Source organism: Pararge aegeria, chromosome 7 (assembly GCF_905163445.1).
Source record: "Pararge aegeria chromosome 7, ilParAegt1.1, whole genome shotgun sequence".
Taxonomy (NCBI): Eukaryota; Metazoa; Arthropoda; class Insecta; order Lepidoptera; family Nymphalidae; genus Pararge; species Pararge aegeria.
The window spans coordinates 6,079,084-6,104,629 of NC_053186.1; the positions used below are offsets into that span (position 1 = coordinate 6,079,084).

General features: G+C 38.0%; 1 protein-coding gene across 2 annotated transcripts in view; it reads left to right on the forward strand.

Moving 5' to 3' along the window:
- The first annotated feature begins 1,700 nt into the window (after window positions 1-1,700).
- The window catches only part of LOC120625083 (R3H domain-containing protein 2-like), a 68,519-nt gene continuing 44,673 nt past the window's right edge, over window positions 1,701-25,546 (forward strand). For both annotated transcript variants that reach the window (XM_039892004.1, XM_039892005.1), the window contains exon 1: window positions 1,701-2,075. The gene's annotated coding sequence lies outside the window, so the exon portion shown is untranslated. The remainder of the gene's footprint in view (window positions 2,076-25,546) is intronic.

Consider the following 25,546-nt stretch of genomic DNA (forward strand, 5'->3'; position numbering starts at 1 on the left):
AAAAATGTTACGGTATGCATTGCTTTTGAGCATGTATGAAGTGCACGCACTATTGGTTACGTAATGAACGTAAGGGAACGACAATAAAACAAACACACTTTCGAATTTAAGATATAAGAACATAAAAAGAGAAAGACTACTAGGTACGCAAGTACCAGAGTATCGTACGTACGTACTCTTACTATACGTAACAGTGCGTGTTTTGACCTATTGCTCCAAAACATGGTCGCTAGCTATGGGCCGCATAAAAACGCGATCACTAACCAGGGCGATGGAGAGAGCTATGCTTGGAGTATCGCTACGTGATCAAATCAGGTATGTGGAGGTCCGTAGAAGAATCGGAGTTACTGACGTAGCTCTAAGAGTCTCCAAGCTAAAGTGGCAATGGGCACATAACTCCGAAAACCGATAGACGTTGGGGTCCCAAGGTGCTGGAATGGCGACCTTGCACCGGTAAACGTAGCGATGTTAGACCCCCGACGAGGTGGACTGATGTCATCAAGCGAGTCGCAGGGAGCCACTGGACCTAAGCGGCTCAAAACTGTGGTATTTGGAACTCCCTACAAAATACCTATGATTAACAGTGGACGTCCATTGGTTGACTTGATGATGATGATACTATACGTATTTCCTTTCATAAAAAAACGTTATTTCGTACCTTTAACTGCTTTTTCGGACGCTAAGCATTATCATTTGGGCTTTTGTACCAAGTTGTTACTTTGAATTTTAACAGTGTTCTACCAGTTTCTACCTGTGTCTCTGTACAACGAGCCGAAGTAAGCGATACAGATCTTTGCCAAAGTAAAGTCTGAGCAAAGTCAAAGTACGTTCTTTAGATCGCAACTATAGTAAAATTTAAGCAAAGTCAAAGTACGCTCTATAGATATAGGCCAAAGTAAAGTCTAAGCAAAGCAAAGTAAGACTTTAGTAAGAGAAGATCTTAGTAAAGTCTGAGCAAAATCAAGTAGGTACTCTCTGTAGATCTCAGCCAAAGTAAACATAGTCTAAGTAGCACGAAACTGGTTTATTAATATTGGGCCTTAGACTGTAGCTAATAAAATAGTCAAATACCTTCTCAAATAAGAAGTTTTCAGTCGCTCTATGTAAATCGGCAGTCTCATCACTCAAGGTTGTAAAAATTACCATTTTAGGACAAATCATGGTCGCGATTAGAATTTCACGTCGATTGTGATAAGAATTTAGACTGTTAGTTTCATAATCAGGTTGTGATAAATCTATATAGACCGTTGAACGTGAATGTGCACATTTAATAAATATTTTAAGTATCCTTGTTTTTTTAATTATTGACTCAAAACAATGTACCTATTGTAAAGTTGAATTTGAACGCCATCTAGTGCTTACTAGCAGACACAGTTTTAAAAGTACATTATGAATTTTACTTTATGTACGTTCTACATAATGACTTAAATTTGCCCTATGAGTCGTGATTTAAAAGGATTTTTTTAGGTCTAATAATAGCCCAAACCGTAAAGTTTTGAAATAAATTTTTAAAATGGGCATTGCCTAGCGATAGTTAATTGTACTATTTTTGACGACACCTAGCGGCGCATAGCAAAACTTCGTAGTAGCTCTCAAAAGCAACAAGCAAAGAAATAAATCCCGCCGCAATAGATGGCACTTAATTTTTTGCAATGGACATAGTGCGCATGTCAAAAGTACATGTCATGCATAACATTTTATTTTGTGAAATTCATAAAATCGCGTTGATTTCGTGAAAATACACGGACGTGGTTGCTTTCAGTTTCGGTCATGAGCGTCTATCCACAGCGGACCATTGTGTTCTACGTGTAGATTTTAAGTGATTTTCCATTAGTTAGTTTCAGACCAGTATGAATTTTCTTACTGAATAAAAATATCTCCAGGATTTTCACAGATTTCCACTCTTGCACTGGAAATGCGCATAAGTGATCTGGCTGTACAATAAACACAAAGTGGTAGTTTTTCCATCGTAGTGACCAGTGCTTACAGTTTTCTATTTCGGACATCTAGTAGGGTCTAAATTTACTTTTATAGGTGATGTGATAAATTGCTTTGGGTGAGACGTAGAAAATTGCGTAAGTACGATGTTTTTTCTTACTTTTATGACTGAAATCTTCATGTAATATCTACATTTCATATAAAAACCAACGATTTGGCGCCTTGGTAAAATTTTACGACTACTTTTCGCGTTTTTACTTTTTTGTGAAATATGCAGACTCAAAATAAACAAACATAAAATCGCCAGTATTTGTTTGTTTAGCTGTCTCATACTAACCCACATATAATTGAATTGAATTTTTAATATTTCCCTTGAAAACATTGTTTATTTTATAGGAAATCCATAGTTATTGTAAAAGGATTTCAAAATATTTTTTAATTTATACCAGTTAACCAAGTAAAACTGTAAACACTCACCGTTGACAGAAATGCATTGTAATTGCACCCCATTTCAAATACCTGGGTTATTTTAGAAGCAGTGAGTATGAAAATCTACTTGCTCTCAATCTATTGTCAGCCATCCAAGTTTCCATCAACTTCTGGCTGCCATCAGGTATAGCAATTGCCCGGATGGATGCATAGCTAATTCAAAAGATTTATTTGGATAACTATTTTTGAGTTAATTTACATAAGTACTCCCATGATTTCAACGTAGCATATTCTCAATTTTTTTTTCTCATCGCTCTTTATCGCAGAGCTTAGTCTAGGAGTACTCCCTACTGCCTACCTACCGCCATGTTTATTTCTCCCTCAAAACAGTTTTGCCAGAGTAATTACAAGGTGAAATGAGGCTTAATATCTACAGCACCAACATCTTAAGTTGGACTCATTGTGGCACTTTGTAGGAATATTACAGGGTGGTGGCTTGAAGTGTTGCAGCTCTGCTTATAGGTAATGATTTTCCTTTTACCAACAGGTGTTACTTCTATCTATATATCTCGTCGTAGGGCCTACTTCAACCCTTCAGGATCTTTTGTACTTGCCCTAAGGTATTACCTACTTGTTCTGTCAATTATTAGTACCTAATTGTTAATTATTAATTATACCTTTTGCTGTTAGTTGTAACACTGGATATTATCTATATCCAGGGTGGATCATCATCTTCATTATATCAACCGATAAACATCCACCGTAAAGTAATTTAACGGAGAGATAGATATTACACTGTCCTGCACTGCTAGTGGATCTCATAATCGTCTGTCTACCTTGTGGAAGTTACAAATGCTGTATTTATCTTTGCGGGGCTAAGATTTCAGCTTCCTTTAATTCTCTTAGCCTCTAGCCCTGCTGATTGCAACTTCAGCTTTATGAGTCATTTGAAGTATGTTGATAGGTTTTATTTCCTATGGATTATCAAATAAAGTCAAAGTCAAAAATCTTTATTCAAGTAGGCCCATAATAGGCCAAATATATGATTTAATCACATAGAGATACACCAAGAACACTTCTCTCCAGTCCATTGCTGGCTATGTGAATTATTTTGAAGCCATAAATCTACATAGGTATATAAATCTACATAGATAATCTGCATTCAGGCAGCGCGGTGGACTTAAGGCCTAAACCCGTCTCATTCTGAGAAGAACAGAAGTTTTACCTCAACCTGAAAAAGCTCAACACAGCTAAAGAAATTTTTAATAGCCAAATAAAATATATTGATTTGTTTGTGAGCTTCGATGCAAGACAGACACAGTTACATGTTAAATTTATAACACCCCTCTTTTTCGTGAGGGGGCTAAATAAGGAATACAAGATTTACTAATGCTGATAGGTTTATAAATAAATCCTTTTGAATATGATTTATGCTCGAGAAGTCAGATGGATATAATTATGCATGCATAGTAATTAACATTAATAATAAACATACATTATAAATTCTACCTTGCAATATAATTAACATACCCACATTTTATACTGTGTCAGTATCTGTACCTGTATGTTATCACAATCAATCTATATCTATATTATCCATACTAATGTTATCAATACGAAAGTGTGTATGTTTGTTTGTTTCTCTTCTTTCTCACCGCGAGTATTGACAACCAAAAATACTCTCTGAGGCACGTGTCTGACTTCACCAACTTTCGAATTCCAGGCTAGTACTAAATTTTTTTAACAGGAAATACAATACCTTATAATTCTTGACCTTCCGGGAATCGACCCGGGAACTCGTTTCTTTTTTTTTACCACAATCTCACCGGATGGATAGTATGGATGTGGCCTAAGATGGGGCGCTTGCCTAGAAGATGCCTATTCACTCTTGTTTTAAAGATACCAAGATTATAAGAATCAGGTAACACAGAACTCGAAAGAAGATGCAAATCGCTTCATGCGAGTTTTTAGTGATATTGACGACATTGGGATGAAAACCAGCTTGCATTGCGATGGTACCTAGAATGGTTTAGAGGGGAAATCCCCCTTAGGGATAAGAAAGACCACAGCGATCAACGCGCAAGGGAGGTCGACACAAATTACAGTCAGGAGTGGCTCGCAAAGTTACAGTTTGTAGCTATTCAATGGTGTCATTTTAAATTTGATAGTTAAACCACAAAGTGCGACAATGAATAATACGCAGGCATATCGCCAGTAAATCGGCTGATATCACGATAAGCTCTGCAGCCCGTATGAATCAGCTGTGACTAAACGACCTTTTACCTTAACCGGACAACGGAAAGGTCATGGTTTACCACCACAGCTTTTACTGCGGAAATGTGTCATTACTTTACCCCAATGCTTCATACATTCTCCACCACCTACCTCTCTTCTTGAGCTGTTTTTAACGCCTTTGGTTGCCTGGAAGAGATCGCTATGTAGCGATAAGGCCGCCAAATTGTATACTTTTTGTTAAATTTTTACTTATAATTTGTTATGTTTATGTGTTGTACAATAAAAGTGTATTCATTCATTCACATTCTACTACAAATTAACCCTTGATTGCAAACTCACTTTGTGGTACCTAAATGATGATGTTGGGATGGCCTAATGATGAGGCTCAAATATAAGAGGCTACATAACATTTATATAAAAACTCCTGCATGCCTCATTGCATCGGTTCCATATATCCCATTAATAATTACAGGTAACCAGGCGTTATTGGTTCCTACGCGTTCCTAAGCTAAATGACGGCACCTCTTTGTCGATAGCGTGGTAAACAGAATAACAAAGCATAAGTAATAAGGCATTTTTTTAAATCCCTCGTTACCCGTTACCCGTATGCTTTCCCGAGATTTAACTTATCCTATGTCCATCTCAGGCAGGGCTAGCATGTACGGCGCCCGCGAGATAATAATCTCTATTTTTTCTATAGAGATAGACGAGATAATGGGTAGACATAACTCTGGTTGCGTGTATGCTAGCTCTACAGCATACAATAAATAAACCCAAAATACATCCATCTCGGTTAGAATCTTAAGCATGCCACAATCGACTATCAACTAAATATAGTCGAACATAAGATGAACAGATGCTCTACCGTCGATAAATCTCACAAGTTTAGATTCAACATCGCGAATTTTATACGGGCTGGTTGGAAATGTATTCGGGTACTATACAGATGGGGTTACAGCATAGATGATTATAAAATAACTTTTGTTATAAACAAATAATCTATATATATATATATATATAAATGTTATGTAGGTTTGTGTACGCTTCATACTCAAAAAGTTCTGCACCGATCGAGCTGAAATTTTAGCATGATATATAATACGCATCAAGGATTATTTTTATCTATTTTTCTCAACCATTCAATCACAATGTGCCACAGCGAAGTGTGGCACATTGTGTGTTACTGTGCTGTGCTGTGTGTTACTGGGCAAGTGTGTGTTACTAGCTGTACCCTGCCACGGCAGGGTACAGCTAGTAATAAATAAATTAATAAATATACTACGACAATACACACATCGCCATCTAGCCCTAAAGTAAGCGTAGCTTGTGTTATGGGTACTAAGATGACTGATGAATATTTTTATGAATAACATACATAAATACTTAGAATATAAACACCAGACACTGAAAAACATTCGTACTCATCACACAAACATTTTCCAGTAGTGGGAATCGAAACCACGACCTTGGGCTCAGAAAGCAGGGGCGCTGCAAACTGCGCCAATCGGCCGTCTGAAAGCCAGTCGGAAATGTTGTGGGGGACTGCGAAACGAAAAACTTTAGTTATAGAACGTTTTCCTGAGATCAATCGTCATCGTCATCATGATCATCATAATATCATTAGCAGAACACTACCGACCTATTGCATGGCACGAGTTTCCTCTCATAATGAGATCGGTTTAGGCCGTGGTCACCAAGTAAGGATCAGTAGACTTGGTAAGCCTTTGAAAACGTTATGGAGAACTCTCAGGCTTGTAGGATTCCACACGATGTTTTCCTTCACCGTTAAAGCAAGTAATATTGGTTAAAGTGCTCATAACTTTTTGTTTTTTTTCTATCCGATTACAAGTTTAACCCTGACTGCAATCTCACCTGATGGTATGTGATGATGAAGTCGAAGATGGTTGGGGTCTAACCTGTTACAGGCATAGCAGTTAAATAAAAACCTACTTAAGCATTTAATATCAAACTTAATTCAACCGCGTACCGGATCGCTAAATCGCTTAGGACGTCTTTGGCGCTAATAGCTAGCCACGACCGAAGCCTATCACCCAACCTAGGTATATATACATAAATATATAACTAGGTAAACAAAGTTGTCATAAAACACCGGTTAAGTACGTGTTGGAATCGCGCACGAAGGGTTCCGTTCCATTATCTCATGTATGTTGTATCGGAGCCACCTAAATATTTATTTCATTCTGTTTTTATAGTATATTTGTTATAGCGGCAACAGAAATAAATTTCAACTGTCTAACTAGACACATTATACAGTCTGGTGACAGACGGACACAAACAGACGGACGGACAGTAGAATCTTTATAATAAGGTCCCTTTTACCCTTTGGGTACTGAACCCTAAAAACGACACTTCTTCGTGCTTATACTATAGTTATAAAAAGTAGGTACATTTTTCACCTCACGCCCATGTGAATGTAGAAGCTTGGCTCTACACGTGATCTGGTAGCTTTTTGACAGTCTGGGCAACATTTTACATGAAAATGTTCTTGGTGGGATATATTACATGAAGCGATACATAAAGCTGTCAAATTGTATAGGCTGTGTTGTGATTGTTTAACTGGTCCTTTGTGGAAAATAAGAACGAAAAATATCACCAAAGCATTCATAAGTCTTCAGGTCACAGAAGCAGAAAAGTCACGTTTAACAATTCAAAAGTTCTCAAAAGTTTGATTGAAAATTCACGTTTGTTTTTCAATGGTTCGTTTGTATGGCATCCCGATGTTATTTTCTTTGGAAAGGGTTGTTTATTTATTAACTTTGGTTAACTCTCTTGACCTCTTTTGAAATACTTTTAATAAATGGTGGTTTTAAAATAAAGCCTTCCTCAGTAAGCGTTATATTTCGACAAATCCGATAGTAGAAGAATACAAAATTCATTCAAAAAATGATTTTAAGTAACTCTTCTAATTTTAAGTAAAACCTGCTATATCAATTCAAATTCAAATAGATTCAAGGTTTCAAATGAGCATGATGGGTGATTTGAGGCTTCTATAGTTATATTTTACATCCGCACATTATGGTCTTTTATTAAGTTTCATTTCTGTGTTTTATTTTCCATACTTAATATTATTAGTAGCTCATACTTTGAGGGTAAAGCCCCAAGGATATTGGATAGTCCATTTAACGAGGAAGGTTAGGCTATACCTATAACATTATTGTACGAACAATAGCAGCAGATCATAATTTTTTTTTGCATAAACGGGAAAAATATACCTTTTGAAAGCTTTCGTTTCATGGAATGCTGAAACGGTTAAAGTGACATCAATATAATGTTTAAAGGGATTGTTCCCCTTTAAAAGTTCAAAATAAAATCAGCTATAAAATATGTGTATCTTTTAAAGATGAATCTTGCGTGGACGAAGTAACGGGGGACAGTATTCTAATAAATCACAGACAGGCGGGCAGGCCGGCGGGGAGACAGGCGTGCAGGCAGGCTGGTAGACAGGCGGGCAGACAGGCGGGTAGACAGGCCGCCAGGCAGGCGGACAGACAGGCGGGTAGATAGGCGGGTAAATAGGCGGGTAGATATGCGTGCAGGCAAGTGGGCAGACAGGCATACAGACAGGCGGGCAGGCAGGCCTGCAGGAAGGTGGGTATGCAGGCGGGCAGGCAAGTGGGCAGGCAAGCGGCCACGCAGGCAGGCGGGTAGACAGGCGGGCAAGCAGGCGCCCAGACATGCGGGGAGGCAGGCTGGTAGACAGGTGGCCAGGCAGGCGGGCAGCTAGGTGGTCAGGCAGGCGGACAGGCGGGCAGGCATTCAGGTGGGCAGGCAGGCGGGCAGGCTGGCGTGCAGGATGGCGGGGAGACAGGCTAACAGGCGAACCGAGGCGAAGCGACTGTCCATCAGGGGAAAACCATTGCCTGTAATCAGAGCAACACTTTGCAGGGCATGCAAGAAGCTCGTCTTGCTACATGCCGCGCTGTGTCCATCAGTTTGTGGCGTGGGTGATAAGCCTCATGCGCCTGTAATTACACCGACAGAAACACAGTATTGATACAATGCTGCTGCCTGGAGGAGCTGTGTAGCGATAAGATAATATTCCATCATATTGACGAAAAAATTGTACACGCTGTGTTGTGATTGTATACAACGTGTAAATGAAATGCGAATTAATATTTCACGGCCTTTAAAGGAACGCTATGTACTGTCTCTGAGACTTATATGTGAAACCGAAAACCTTACAGTTTTAGAGTATAAAACTACCATAGTTTTTACTGAAGAAATCAGATTCAGCCTGCAAAATAAAATCATGTGACTCCTGTCAATGTATAAGGTACGCGTCGCGTAGCGTAGGTACTAAACGCGTGTCAGTCTTTTATCTTCAATAGGGTTGTCATAAGTAAACACTTTTGAATTCGTTTGTGTAGAAAAATAAATATGCTTCTTTATATTTAATGTCACACAGGTTGATTCCTTATGAAGCATACTTATACATCCTTCAACATTATTTCGTAATACGGTTACACGTTGTAAATGTTTTCTGTACTTTTTGTTTTGAAAATGTCACGAAAGCACCCATAGGTCTTCAGCCAACACGGGGGAAAAAAAGTCACGTTTAGCAATACTAAAGTTCAAAGTTGTTTTAAAACTCACGTTTGTTTTTCAATGGTTCATTTGTATAGCATCCCGATGTTATTGTGTTGGGAAAGGGTTTTTTATTTGTTAACTTTGATTATTGTTATGAGGTCTCTTGCCCTGTTTTGCACGCCTCATAAGCGAAGCGTTGAGGTGGGTATTTTTTTTTTTTTTTTGCTTTAGGTGCATCAGAGATGTTTCCGCTGACATTTTATTAGATCTACTGTTCAGCATTATTTTTGTGCGACGCACCTTTTAGACAGCGCACGCGGTTAAAGCAGCTTGGTAGCTGTTCCACATAGCAGTGATGCCTGCATATTAGAATATCGATAGATAAGAATATAATTGTATCATACATACATTATAAATGCCCAACACGTTATGTATAGTAGTTCCGCCCACTGCCTACATATATCGATAGGATTAACTCGTTACTTACATCTTAGTGATGCCCGCATTTGTGGATATCGATAGTTCATTAAATTTGATAATTAAGTTAGTAAAAGAGTATATATTTTAACGCACGGCACGCACTGACTTTTAAACCGTACACCGTTTAAACGGCGAAGGAAAACATCGTAAAGAAACCTGCATGACTGAGAGTTCTCCATAATGTTCTCAACGGCGTGTGAAGTCTATCAATCCGCACTTTGCCAGCGTGGTAGACTACGGCCTAAACATTTCTCATTCTGAGCGGAGATGATGATGATGATGATATTTAACGTCGTCTACTAAGATAATGATAAGAGAATTATAACCATAACGGCCTTTGCAACTTAATATCTCTCTTCATTCATCGCCTTAGTTAACGATCCATATTGTAAATTATCTATTAACCCCAAACACAATAACAAGAAATAGAGTGAGACCACACGGCCGAAGTCGTTGCGTTGCTTCTACGGGAAGCTATGATTTTGACGCATTGAGTTGCGCGCCAGATTCGCCGACATAGCTCAATGAATCGCGAAGCTGAAGCTTGGCTCCTAAAGTTATGGAACGTGAACCCCGCACCGGTAAACGCAGTGTTAGTATACCCAAGGGGTGGGCGGACACAATCAATCGAGTCTCACGGAGGCGCTGGACGCATGCGGCCCAACACCGTTGAATATGGAACTACCTACAACAACTACCTACAAATACATATTCAGCAGTGGACGTCTATCAGTTGATGAGATCACGAATGTCACTCGGGACAAAATCTGCACACCACGACTCGAAGCGGTTCGGTGTTGGATGTTTCAGCCGACCTCACGCTTCGTCTCTTTAGTCCTCTTGTCCGTTGAGTGAACGTCGGCCTGCCGGACGAAATCCGAATAAAACACACCATGTGTCATCTGTGAATTGTATGTAAGACGCTGATGCGTTGATCGGCGGGCTGCATTCTTATTAGCTTAAACAGCGTAAACAGCTTAATCGCGTTGTCTCGCAAACCATGTCTAAACGTTAGCAGCGTCACAAATTCAGGCAACACATAGTAGTTAATAATTTCCTCCGTAAATGTACCTCGGTGGCAATGATCACTTAAAATCAGGTGACTCTTCTTTTCGTTCCATTATCAATCTTTTAACGGCCTATTCACACTTTGCCAGCCCTGCCCTGTAGTGGACTACAGGGCAGGGCTGGCAAAGTGTGAATTGATACCCTTTACCTTTGTAAACAATATGGAGAACTGCGCAAGGCTAGCATGAGTAGGAGATCTTTTTCTCCCCAGGAAAAAGAAATATATGAAAAAGAATACAATTTTGTGTTCTCATACACCTTTATCAACTCTCCGAGCAATGCAAGTAGACATAAGATACGTGTAGCAACTATACTTCTCCTTTTCCCAGTTGCCGTGCTTTGGCAGCTGGAGACGTTTATTTTGTCGCTTGCCTTATATTGGAGTAAGTGCTATAATTGGAGTAATCATTCTTGTCTCCTGTTATGTTAAGGTCTGCAGGTTCTCTCATCATTTCCTCCACCTTCAAAGCAAGGTCTATTTAATTGCTCGTACCGCACATAACTGCGAAACTTAGTACCTACTAGGCGAGCCGGAGATCGATTTCGTTCCTCCCAAAACTTTTACCGACATATAAATCTGTGTCTTCCCTATCCTATCGCCATTGACCGCCAATATACGGAGCCGTGATGTAACCGACCGCTCCCTCTCCCCCCAAAGATGGACGCGATGACGTCCAACACTATTAGTGTATTGTGACGAGTGACAGATACACTGCGAACCGGTGAAATATTGTTGTAAACACGTTTTGAACTTATATAAATTGATTTGATATTAGAAAATGAATTATTTAATTAAGTTAATGTTATAAATGCGAAAGATGGTAAAAAAAGAGGAGGTTCTCCATGTGGTTGTATTTTTTTTTGACGTATGTTAGCACATAACTCTGTCAATAATAAACCGTTTTGAAAAATATTTTTTTGTTTGAGACGGTATAGTTCCGATGTGGTCCCATTTTTATCAGTTCAAGATCTGTTGAAGGGATCCTGGAGCAATTAGGGAACTCTTCAAATATTATAGGGACACCAATAGCGATCTGAGTATTTTTAATGTCACTTGAGCATTTGCTATTGAAAAGCACCATTTGGTCCAATGAAACTGATAATGAACACCACGGATGGCCACCGCAACTAAACAATAATAAGTATTACACTGTTTGCGTTTAAATTATGGTATATATATGAGGTAAGCAATTTACGCTCGTCACAATAAAGGAACTGATGGTAAAGTGCGGGGAGAACTCCTCAAGTGTTAACGCCCCCGGCTTCGGGAAAAGCAATATGTTTGAGCAGTTGTCATTCGGCTGTTATAACTTAGATATAATTGCAAATCTTCTTCTTTGCCCTAGCCTTATCCCATCATTTGGGGTCAGCTTTCCTCGTCTTTCTGCGCCAGGACTCTCTGTGGGTTGTCACGTCAATCAGATTTGGGTTTTTAATATCCTTGGCCACCGTCGTCCACCACGTGGAAGCAGGGCGTCATCTTTTTCTTTCATGTTCAGGGAGTGCCAAGGCTTTTCGCACGGCGTGATCGTCACCGCGCCGCATAACGTGCCCGTACCACCGTAGTCTGCCTTCCGTCATTTTGTCGGTTATAGGGGCGACCTTATAACTGCCTCTGATGTATTCATTACGCACTTTATCGAGTGTTGTTACACCTGCTGCCCATCTCAACATCTTCATCTCGTTAACGTGCAGTTTTTGCTCATGAGTCCTTTTTGTCGCCCAGCACTCCGCGCCATACAACAAAGCAGGGCGAACCGCGGTTTTATACACCTTTCCCTTGGTCTTTAAGGGCATTCTGTTATAAATAAATAATAAATAAATAAATATTATATATTTTATATATTTTATTTATTTATTTATTTATTTATTCTGTTATCACAGAGATATAATTAGATATAATTGCAAATATACACAATAAAAAGCGTTTATACCGACTTTGTTATGTACAACTAAAAAACAAGAAATAAATATTTTCTACAACATTTTTAAGTCGGTGCTAAGTAAAATGTAAAAAATTACGGGTACTTTCGTTGCTATCTATATAAAAAGGAATAGGAAGTACATATTATGATCTATATATAGAAACTTTTTACATTTGACTTGGCACAGACTTAAAAATTTTGTAGAAAATATTTAATTCTTGTTTTTTAGTTGTAAAAACAAAGTCGGTTCTGTTTTGTCAAAAAAATATTTATGACTTATGTTTGGCGTAATGGCGTAACCACTGTACCGATCTTGTTGATATTTGGACACAAACATAACTTGCATTCTAGAGATGGCCAGAGGGCTTTTTGACTCGAAAAAGCTTGTGAGAAACGTTCTCTTAGGCTAAAAAATAGCCTACCTATGCACGTCTTCCGATCTGAATGTGCATAGAGATAGAGATAGATATTTGCTCCTCGAAAATTCGAATCGTCATCATTATGAACAAGAAGGCTTTAGGCTGTGCAACGAACAAACGGAAATAAAAACATAAAATTTTAGTCATCTGAATCCTCCGAGTCGCGACGCATCAATGTACATTCTAAACTGCGTTGTACCGCATGTGGCGAGTCTTTGAAGTAGCTGACGCCCGCTTTTGGGCATAAGCCGGCGGCCGCTTTAAAATCGCGCCAACTATTTTAATGGACGAACTTATAATGCCGTAGGAAAAACAAAATGGCGCTTTGACTTTTCGTGACACGAAATCTATTCTCAGAACTTGACCTTTCCCCTGCGTCTCTGAGAGCACGTAAGTCCCGTTCATTGCCACAAAAATAATCTTTACCTGATAATATCTTAGTTGAAGCCCACTTATCTACATTAGAACAGCGTAGCTAGCTAGTGTAGCGTAGAGTAGAGGTTAGCCTCTACAACCCCTCTCCTATGAGACCCGTGGCCTGTTCCCAACATTTTCGGACATAGGTTTTTAGCCCAAACACAGGTTTTTACAAAGTCGATGGCATCCGCTTGTATACCTTTACAATTACCTTTAAATACCAATTAAAATGATTCATAAGTTTCATCACATGATTGAACTATGAGCCTTATTTATAATACATGGATAGGTATAGATTACTTATTTGCCTACCTATTCCTAAATATGGATAATAGGTATAATGTACCTACCCGCAAAGGTCAGTATATGTAAAATTTATAAGTCGACATTTCTAGGTTATACGGAAAATGAATTTACATCACAATATATTACAAGTAATAAACTAGGTCTCCGCTGAAAGTCATGAATCAAGAAATAAGCCATAATTCTCTGTAAATAATATTACATTAAAATTCTTAAGCTAAGTTTTTTATCTACAATGCCTCAATTATTTTCTTTAACTCATTAAAACCAATCTAATCAGCCTAAACACGCGATATCTCTTGAGAGCTGCTAGTTTTGGAATCCCGTAGACTACTTGATGCTGCAGCATCAGCTTAATGTCTCCACTACCAATTAAGCATTACACAAAATTTCAAATAAATCGGACCTGTGTGTCGATTAGACCCTTTTGTCATCTAGCAAATGACCTGATGATCTGCAGACACCTGAACTAGCTGTCAATATGTCGCTTAAATCAATATTATTTATATAATATATAATCAGGCTCACTACTAGTGTTGCCCAAATTCAGTCTTGGTCTTGCAGTCTTGGTCTTGTTCTTGCGTTTTTGCAAGACCAAGACCAAGAACAAGACCGCGTATTTTTAGCAAGACCAAGACCAAGACTGACCGTGCAAGACTTGAGCAAGAACAAGACATAGCCTGCAAGACTCTTGCGTCTTGCAGCTAGGACTTAGCGCTATTTCACGGAGTAGTTAGGTGTAACAGTTCGGTGTATAGGTAGGTAGGTACGCTTAGGAATTCTATGAGACGCAAAAAACTATATCAAAGAATATGAAAAACTGGACCTATGCGCATTACGACTAATACCATAAACATAGCGAATAAAAAAATATCTATTAAAATCAAACTGAGTGCATGCATAGTTATGTTTTAACCATCGGCACTTTGATAATGCGGCATCAAAGGTTTTGTACTTACTTCTCAAAGAAATTTGCCGCTTTTCGGAAGTACATGGTTATGATACACGCGCCGGCGGCTTCTTTTGAAATCTAAAACAATCGTTGCCGCCGCGCCGAAATCATAACATTTGACACTATTCATGCAAAATAATTTCGAATTTTAAGAGTACCTACAGGTGTTCCAAAGAATAAATAAGTTTCAGATTGGTGATTTTAGATTGGTGGAGGACGCATGAGACAGAGTATCCGATTTTATCGAAAATGGCCCGTGATTTTCTCTCAATACCTGCAACTTCAGTACCTGCTGAGAGGTTATTTTCTAAAGCATCATTAGTAATTAGAAAACATAGAAATAGGTTAAGTGATGAGTCAGCCAGATGGTTACTTTGTATTAATTCTTGGTCAAAAGAATTGATATAAAGTATCATAACCTAATGATAAAGCTGTTGATTTGTGTTGTATTTTATTTTTTATTCAAATAAATGATAAGTCGTAAAACTCTTTTATTAAATTTCTTATAAGTTGAGGGTTCAATCTCTTTCTAGACAGATAAGTATTGTTCTTTAAAATACAGTCAAGTTATTGTAATTAATTTGTTTTTTTACATGTTTTAGCAAATGTAAGCTTATAAATCATAAATGTTTATTAAGAAACAGTTACTTCCATGGAAAACGACATATAGGTCAGTTGATTTTTCGAATTTCTTATCAAATCTTCAGTTATTTATTAATCTGCTTGATCTTTACTATGGCTATGTTAATTCAAGCTCACAATGTTCCAATTCATTAGAATTGGAACATTGGAACATTGAAAACGTTAATACGTTTTTCTAAGATTTAAAGTAAACTTTAATAAATAGTAATAGACTAATAGGTAATTGCAAGACTTGCAAGACTCTTGCTGCAAGACCAAGACCAAGACCAAGACTGGGAGCGCAAGACCAAGACCAAGACCAAGACCAGGTGTATTGGCGCAAGACCAAGACCAAGACTGGCTAAGTCTCGTCTTGTTCTTGCATTTGGGCAACACTACTCACTACAGGGCACTGTCTCCTCCCAGAAAAAGAAGGGCTCAGGCCGTAGTCCACCAGGTTGGCCCAGTGCGATTGGTGGACTAAACACTCCTTCAAGAACATTATAAAGAGCACTCAGGCATGCAGGTTTACTCACTATGTTTTCTTTCACCATTAAAGCAGTTCGTTCATGTTTAAGGTTAAACACAAACTCTGACAAGTTAGTGATACGTGTCGAGATTCAAACACGGTTTTCCCAAAGTAAAGCTGAAGTTCTAACCAGTTCGCCACCGTATCACCGCTTTTATGTAAAGCCACGATGTACTTATAATTCGTAAGCAAAACAACTAAGGCATATTAAAATTATATTTCTTTAAGCGATGCTAGTAGAAAAAATAGAATCGGTCCATGCAGTGTGAGCTACGATGTCTCAGGCAAACATACTGATTGAACGTATAACTCCCCTCTGTTCACGTCGGAGTTTAAAACCTGTGCCGGGAACAGACCTCAAGTGGGCTCCAACTATGTTTATAGGCAATGTTATTCCACTTAACATCAGGTGGGCCATCTTGATGCGTCAATAATAACTTAAAAAATAGAGCAACACTTCACAGGGTATGCGAGGGACACGCTCTGCAAATTGCTGCCCTGTGCCCATCAATCTGATTCGTAGGTGTTCATGTGCCTGTAACTATATACACAAACACGCCACCACTCTGTACTACTTCCCCGGATGAGCTATGATGAGCTAGATTCTATCACGAAAATCTCTACTACTGCGATGTTATGTCCATTGTAACATGTATGTCTTGGGGTTCCGCAAAGTAGACAAAAAAGTAAAAAAACTCAAGGATAGGCATTGTAAGAGTTATAAAAAGCCTACCCTTTAGTATTTATAACTCGTACTGGAGATTTTCTTTATTCTATATCATCTGCATACCCTGTGCAAACCCTTTATGCACGCCACTGCTGATAGACTAAGATGATGAATAATATAGAGTGTATATATGCACGTTTTATTGTGTAGGAATCTGTCACGGCTGGGCGGCGAGCGTTGACGGAGTGTCGTCAAAGCTATATTTACTCGGCCAAATGTTACGTGTGACGTAGGCGCAGTTACACGTATTCGCACGTCGCAGCCCAAGCGGTTTACTGACAGACTTTGAAAAGGACGAATGAAACAAATATATTTTTAGTTGGCCTACCTTAAAAGCACTTTTGAAACATGAAGTTTGTCTGTTTGTAAACAGTTATTCTACTGAGAAGAAGCCGGCAAAACACCCAAAAATAGAGATATATTCGGGATTTTTTTCGGCTTCTTCTTTTTCCATCAAAATTTTACAAATAAGAATAATCATTCTATCTTGCCACAGTGAAAGTTGTGACGGACACTTCCAAACAACCAACAACAAATGAAGTAATTCATCAATTGTGTATACTATAACCTCACTGTGATGAATATGTGTGCAACCAAGAAAGGGGAATTTCGGCGGAAATCGGCTTAACTAGTGATGCAGGTATGTCGGGTTAGGCGGTTGGTATTTCTGAACGTAGAAACCCACTGTGATCGTTGATGCATTATCCTTTAGCCCATTTATTTATTTCCTATCTATCTTTTTTATCTTAATAAAATAATTGGCCGCGTGTTTTTATCGCAAACTAGAAACTGGCTAGACAACATTGGCAGTTAAAAAAAATTACGAAAACAAACCCAAAGCTACAGCTAAAACATCAAAAAAATAATTTGTGTGTGAATTACCACTTCGGATTTCTGTCAATAGAGGGCGTTATTTAGTCGGTACGAAGTTTATCAGGACATCTATTATGATATAGAACAAGGGCATAATAACCAAGATTCCGTTGCATTGCAATCTAGGATCCCTCGATAACTTGTTAACACGATTATAGGATCACGTAGTTTGATCTAGGCTAGGATATATAAAGATTTCCTCTAACCGCGTTTAAAAGGTAACATACTCTTATATATTACACTACATACCTATCTGTTGTTTATCTGGTAACAAACTTCTATTATTATATTCATCAACAGACTTCCAAAAAGACTTCCTTTCTTTCTTTATATACTTAAGAAATTATCGCTTACACAATTCTATCTTGTCAATAAATTTACATAAATTTACTAATCAATTTATTAATCAATCTTTCATAAATTTACTTTAAATTTTCATTAGATCTGTTTTAATGTGATTTTACCGAACGCCCTTCCCCATGGCGAACCTATGTTATTAATGGGCTCCTCTTTTGATATTTGTGTAAAACGAATAAGCAACTTGCAAGTGATCACGCAGTCATAGAGGTCATCGAATCTGCCAAATCAAATAAACAAAATGTCATGTCAGCAATCTATTCTTTTCACAGCATGTTTACCGTGATCCCAAATGACTGCTTATTATTTTAACCTATATTTAACGGAGATCATTATAACCTTTATGTGTCTGATAGGGTTGTTTAAAAGAAAATTCTGCCGTTATTTACTTAAAATACCGGAGCGAAAATATTTTCTCTATTGATTAAAAATGGCGACTTACATAATAGAACTGGGTTCAGGCTTCTGATCCCATGGGGGAGGGATATTTAAAGCTCATATGCATATTCCATCGAGGTGGGCTTATAGGATGGAGGTTCCGGGTTCAATACCCGGCAGGAACAATTGCAGATAATTTCTACATTTTCTCGAGTCTAAGTCTGGTGGAAGGCATCGGACGAGGCTTGATACCACCCTAACGGCAAAAACATGTTACGAAGTGATTAAGCGTTCGGGTACTATGCGGCGTAGATTCCGAGTAGGGTTGTGGTACGAGCCAGTCGCGTGCACTGGGTTTCTTACCAGGTTATGCATACAGCAGGAAGATAGCATAAAATGGCAAAAATCCTCCTATACGAGTTACAAATAAATTGTTGGGTAGGCATTGCTTTTGCGCATGTTTGGAGTGCACGCCACTGGTACGAGCTTAATAAAACGGTCTTACTTACCTCTAACAGGTAAGCCAACTACCATTTCAGATTGTATCGTCACTTACTACCAGATGAGATTGCAATCAAACTTAACGTGTAGTGAAATTATAAATAAACTATCACCTATGTACGTACCTACGGTTCAACAGCTTAACTTTTGCTTTGAGCTTTTTGTGACAGCTCGTCCGGGGAAGAACCTACAACCGCCATCTCTATTCTGCCGCAAAGCAGCATTGTTGCAATGCTGTGTACCTGTCCGAAGGGCGTGGTTGCCGGTGTTATTACAGGCCCTATATAAAAGGCTTAACTAAGGTTGATGGCCACATGTGTTTATAAATAAACACAGGGCGGCAAGTTGCATGGCGTGTTCCTAGCATGCCCAGCTAAATGTTTCTCTGTTTTAAAGGCGACAGTTAATATTTAAAAAAATAGTTTCTTATAAGAAGCTTGAATCCTGCAGACGGGCATAAAAAAGACTGTTCTTGGACGATCGTTTGGTACCTACGTACCTTTCTTAAATATAGTTCATCGGGTACATACCACGATAATATTTTTGGATTTGTCGATATTTCGATCTAGTTGCATGGATCGTGGTCACGCCGGGATTGCGTAGGTACGAGATGTCCCGGGCCGGGATATCCAAAAATATTATCGTGGTAGGTACCCGTTGATCTATATTTAAGAAATGTTGATATACTACGAAAATCTTTGTTTAAAATCTTAACCTACGTACCTATTGTAATTTCGTACGCAAAGGGAATGTGACTTGTGTATCGTGGTTTCATTCAGATTTCGGTAGGAGTGAGGCGATGACGCAGTTGTTGCTAATTTTGTATTTCCCTGTTTATAATCGTTATAAAGATCGCGCGCACTCGCTCGCTCGGTTACGAAATCCCGTGAATATTTTTACTACTCCTCTATACGGGTATCAGCATCATGTAAATCAATGGTCGTCATACACGAAATACATCCAACTGGCATAGCACATTCTTACCAATATTATAAATGCGAAAGTGTGTTTGTTTGTCCTTCATTTGCGCCCTACCTGAGCTACCTATCAACTTTGGATTTGTAAAAGACCGTGATAAACGAGGCAATCAGCTAGTAAGAAATAAAATAAGTAAGATAGTTCATTAAATTATAAAAAAAATCACTTAAAAAGTTACTCTATTATTTATACACGTGGCAAATTCGGCTATAATTCAAGCGCATCGACGTTAAAATCAGGTTTTCACAAATCCCGCGGGAACCATTAGGTTCCCTAACAAATGCGGGGCTCAGGGCTAAAAAGTAACCTATGTGTTAATACAGGGATAATTTGTACCTATCAATTTCAGTCAAATCCGTTCGAAATGAATTTAAATGGTTTCTGTAAAAGCAACATTTTATAGACGCCTGCAGTTTGACTAAACATTTAAGTACAAATCCTAAAAACTGCTTAAACGACTTAATGTATAACGTAAACCATGCAACTCGGGAGGAATACGCACAAACCGATTGTGACGGAGAAATACGTGGACAAACGTACAAACGCACCTCTCATTTTTCTAATTTATGTGCGTTTAAGCAATTATAATATAACTTGCTTCGACGGTGAAGGAAAACAACTTGAGGAAACCTGCATGCCTGAGAGTTCCTCATAATTTTCTCAAGGCGTGTGGAGTCCACAGTTCATTGTGTGTATTCAGTCCATTTTTACCCCATTACCGGCCCACTACAGGGGTAGTGGGCCGGTCAAAAATATCTTTATTCAAGTATTATAGGTGGCACTTTAGATGCGTACATGAGAATTACACGGTAGTGACATGATGGCGTTAACCACATTCGTGAACTTAAAAGTAAAGCTACGAGGGTTCCGAACGCGTCCTGGTTCTAAGAAGAAGCCCACAACAAACTTAGCCGGGTGTTTATTTTTTCTGTTGTTATCACCATCTCACAATGTCATTTAAAATTATTAGAAGAGCAACCTGGTTAGAGCAATTATTCACACCCAAGCTTTTTTATCGATTACGTAGTCCTTTATATTATAATCGGACTTTTCTATAAGCTTACGTTTAATACGGTTTGATATGATGATATGAAATTGCGGGTGATATGATGATGAAGATGAACACTCTCTACTAAGTTTAATAATGTACTAACCCATCTAAACCTCCGTCGAATACATTGTACATATACTACAACCATCTTAGCTGAAACTATGACATTATATCGGGCCGTTGTTCCGTTGCTGCGTAAACGAAGTAAAAAAACCAATAATCACACTTTCGCAAGTATTGGCCATAAACTTAGTATGATTGAATGTATTTTCATTAAGATCGCTTTTCCCATCGCACTCACCATCCCTAATCCCTTCACGTAATAAATCAGTATTTGCATTATAATTTAGATTCTATTGTTTATACAGTTTAGGTTGAGAATTGATTGGGTGAGAGTGAACTAGGGCGCCTGTGCGGTGCCCTAATGACCTGGTAACGTCCCCGGATGCGTTCGGGAACCGATATTGACCGAATGGTTCGGAGATTCCCGTATTATTACAATCCCTGCTATTATAAATGCGAGAGCCTTTCGTCGGTAAGCACCTCCGTAATTCATGTAGCAACAGAGCATACTTTTACCAACAAACTAGGCGATGCCCGCGACTTCATTCACGTTAGTTTCCTCCGGATAAGATCCCTATTCTATCCTATCCTTTGTCTGCATCTAGTTTTTCTATGCTAAATTTTATCAAGATCGGTAAAGGTGTGATAATCTCCCTGGAAACATAATTCTAGTGCTTTTCCCGGATACAAACTATCCTACATCCGGAATGCAAGCTACATATATTAGGGATCAAATACATATTTGTGGTTTAAATAAAAAAAAAAACGTGTGTGTACTTATGTACACGTATGTGTGTGTACTTATGACATAGTAAACATAATTAGAATTGGAATACTAATAGAGTCATTATCGGAAAACCAAGTTTGACTCAACATTACAATTTGAGATTTTAGTACAACAAAAATCAAACAAATCACCAGAATGAGCCCGCACACTTTGACAATTGAAAGTGTACACTGTCAAACCTTACTTAACTTCAGGGAGTCGGTATTTTGTCACGGTGTACGCGCGTATAGTAAAAATATACTCCCATCATTTCTCCCTAACGCGCCAAAAGAAGTATAACTTCAAAAGTAGGATATTTAATAGTTAAGTCGAACATAATATAAATATTAAATGGCGATTTTCAAAGTCGATATTCGTAGAATATTAACATTTAGGTCCGAAAAAGAAAAGAAATCTATAGAGCCGACTTGCAGGCCGATTTTTTATCTTAGTTGACACCAAATCTAGCTAGCCTGTGCAATGTTGCCATTAAATAACTCCGAAACTATTATTATACAATTATGTACTTAATTGTATCTACAGAGTTTCCAACTGAGCTTTTTAACTCGACTGGAAACTTTGGTCTCAGAATGCAAAATAAGGATTTTACAGGTTATTTGTTGGCAACGTCCCATAGTGGATAGCTAAATTTGATGTGAACTGAGATACAGAATCGACCTGCAGTATCACTATAGGTAAAGGTCGACTCCATAGAATTCTGTACTTTTATCCTTAAGCTCCCATGGCAATGATAAATTAATACCAGACTGAGCAATAGCGAAGCGCGGTAGGGTACAGCTAGTGGCTTTTACAAACAATCATATATGACCCTGAGCAGACGATTGACCTTCCTTGGATGACTCACCTTTCTAATAATCTTAAAAATCGAAACTCAACCTTAAATCAATGCTGTAAAGTTCATTTCAACCCCCTCATGTAAATGTACTGAAGTTTCAGGTGATAAAAGCTATGTCTCGCGGGGAAGACGCCATGTGCTACGTTCCCCTATATTATACGTACTGGACCCGTCGGTCTAAAAATAGTTGTTATTGAAGTGTGCATGATTTTAAAGAATTCTAGGTGAACCATGAAATTTCTAGTTTGTTTAAATAATTTACATGAAAGTTAATATTAAATATATTACCTTTTAATAGAGTCAAACCGAGGGATTCATAGATAATTTACTTTAAATTTTGAAATAAATATTTAGTTCGTAGGAATATATGTCGGAAGCTAACTCTTATCTTATAGCCGTGGAAGTTAAATAGGCGGGTGGAGTACTTGCATTACAAGACCATCTGTAAATAAATACATTAAATATGCCAAAATGTGTCGTGTTTGTTTGTTTTTACCTACCTATATTTAACTTCTGCTTCGAATGACGAAATTTGTCACAGATATATTTGCATCCTGGTCACTGACATAAATGGACCTTTTTATATTGTGAAAACAAAAGGGATAAATACAGGTTATGCATCATGCAAGGCTCAATAGCTTATCTGATTTTGACCAAATATACTCGTAGCTTGAAATTTTGATTATAGTTTATTTTTACCCTGAAAAAAAAAGTTCCCGGGGGATTTAAAAAACTAAAAGAAAACGCGATGCCCTAGTAAACAGAAGATTGTAATATAAATGATTGAAACGTATTGTTTGAGAGCCTTTTGTCCTCTTTCAGGCGTGTTGATTATTTCAGTACATCCCCCATGTATACAGAACTTTTAGTTCGTTTCAATACCTATCTTAATGCTGGTAAGGCATAAATTGGTTTGTACGCCTGTAGTCGTTACGGGTATATAGAGGGTGAATCATCTGTATTGTCAGAAAATTGGATTTATCCAATACAAGAAATACCCTTCTTGTTCTGGTGAACGCTGTAGATTTAAAAGCGGATCATCAGGGGTTCGTTTGCCGACGAAGTTCAATGAGTAAAGAGTATTCTTTGTCAGAAACTAAAGATCCGAGAGTTCCAGACGCGCCCTGGGACCCAAATCTGCTATTGTAATTGTAGCTCACTGGTCGATCAATGACAAAAGGTGAACTAATAAAAAAATATATATATAAAACATTTATTTTTAAAATTGCTGTTGCCCGCATTTTACTTCTGCGTTTTTTACGTTTGTTTACCAATCCCGTCGGAACCACTTGAGGCTAAAGTAGCCTATGTTACTATTCGTCTTTTCAACAAGCCTGCTAAAACCATGTTTATTGGTTGAATGGTTGCTTAGTTAAGGCGACAAGGTAAGACAAACAAACACACAAAATTCCGCATTTATATTATTAGTATAGCAAACACTCAAAGAAGTGTGTTTGCATTTTCCGTCTAGTACTGTACGCCTTTTCCTTGAATAATTCATCGTTATAGAAATAAACGTAACTTGGAAAGCCACACAGTATACAGGCTTACCAAGTAATATTTAATTTATTATGTATTATTTTACTTATTTTTATTTTCCGTAGTACTTTTGTCATTGGACGACCACATAACCCCTAATGTATTTTTATTTGTTATCACCATCTCACAGTATCACTAAAAACTCAGTAACTTCCTAGTTGTACAAACTAAATTAGTTGAATCGGTATCGGATACGTCACAAACGTGACGTGCTCAGATTTCAATGTCATAGAAAAGCAGTGCCCTGGTGACTTATATTACCCGTCACGAAAGTAGTTCAAAGTTCAAACTTGGTTCAGCCGGGACCCGGGACACGGGTGACCTATATCGCGTGGTCGATATCGGGCCGCCTTCGCTGATACAGAACTGAAAGTGGCAAAGTCACTGTAAACAGACAAAAGTAAAAAATACTGCAGTAATGAACATTGAGTTAATAAAATAAAAAAAATTAAATATTTAAACCCGATTACGAAGAAATTATTTTTTATACAAATCCAATGCTCAACATAAAAGTCAATACGTATAAAAAGTTTTAAATTCTGATTGAATAACAAAGCTCTTATATTAAACAAAAAAGTGTAGCGGGCGGTTTATATATGAGGGAATATGTGGCCACCGACTACAATAACAACCAAATTATTAAAATCGACCCAAAAGAGGATTTTCAAAAAATCCGATTGGTTGTTCGATAATGAGATAAATAGATAATGCGTTATAGTAAAACTGTATTAAATACATTTTTTCTATTGTTAGTGTCGTTTTACTCTACAATCGTAGAAACGTTTCTATCTTGTTAGGCCAAAGAAAGTATAACTTCTTAAGCGTGTACATAAGTACAAACACGTTTTTTTTTTGCTAAAAAAAAATCAATTGTGTGTTTAAATACTGCATAGTTTGTACCCCATTTCCAAATAGCCTTGTACAACCGGAACTGAAACAGTTCAAACTCTGTTCAACCTAGGCAGATCCGGGCTCGGGTGACCTACATCGCCTGGTCGATAACAGGCTACATTCACTAATAAGTAATAAAACCACATACCAACCTACCAGTTTCAGTAATTTACTGAAACTTTTATATTTTGTTTATTAAGTACACGATAACCAAGCTAATACTTCGGACCTTATTAATAACGTCGGAATAGTTATTTGCAAGGTATCTACTGTCCCTTTAAGTGAAACGAAACACAAATTTAAAAGACCCTTCTTGTTACGTTTGATCCACAGTCAACACGTTGCATGTTATTTATGCAACTCCATATATATGAATGAAGTCACTAGACGCCTGTTCTGTCTGTTGTTAAAAATAATATAAAACTTAATTTATACTGAAAAATACTCGTAGAAATCGTAAGAAAAAAATGGCAAATGGCAACGTCGCGATACTAAAACCTAATCCGGTCATCTCACGATCTTAAGGCCATTCCCCATTGTACGACACTTAAATAATTTTCTAAAGTGTATTGGTAGACGAAATAGTTTTTTAATTTTTTTTATTCCACTAAAAAATTGCCATTGAATGCAATCGCACCTGCTGGTATGTTATGATGCAGTCTTAAGTTTGTAACGTGCTAACCTGTTAGGGGTGTGGTAGTT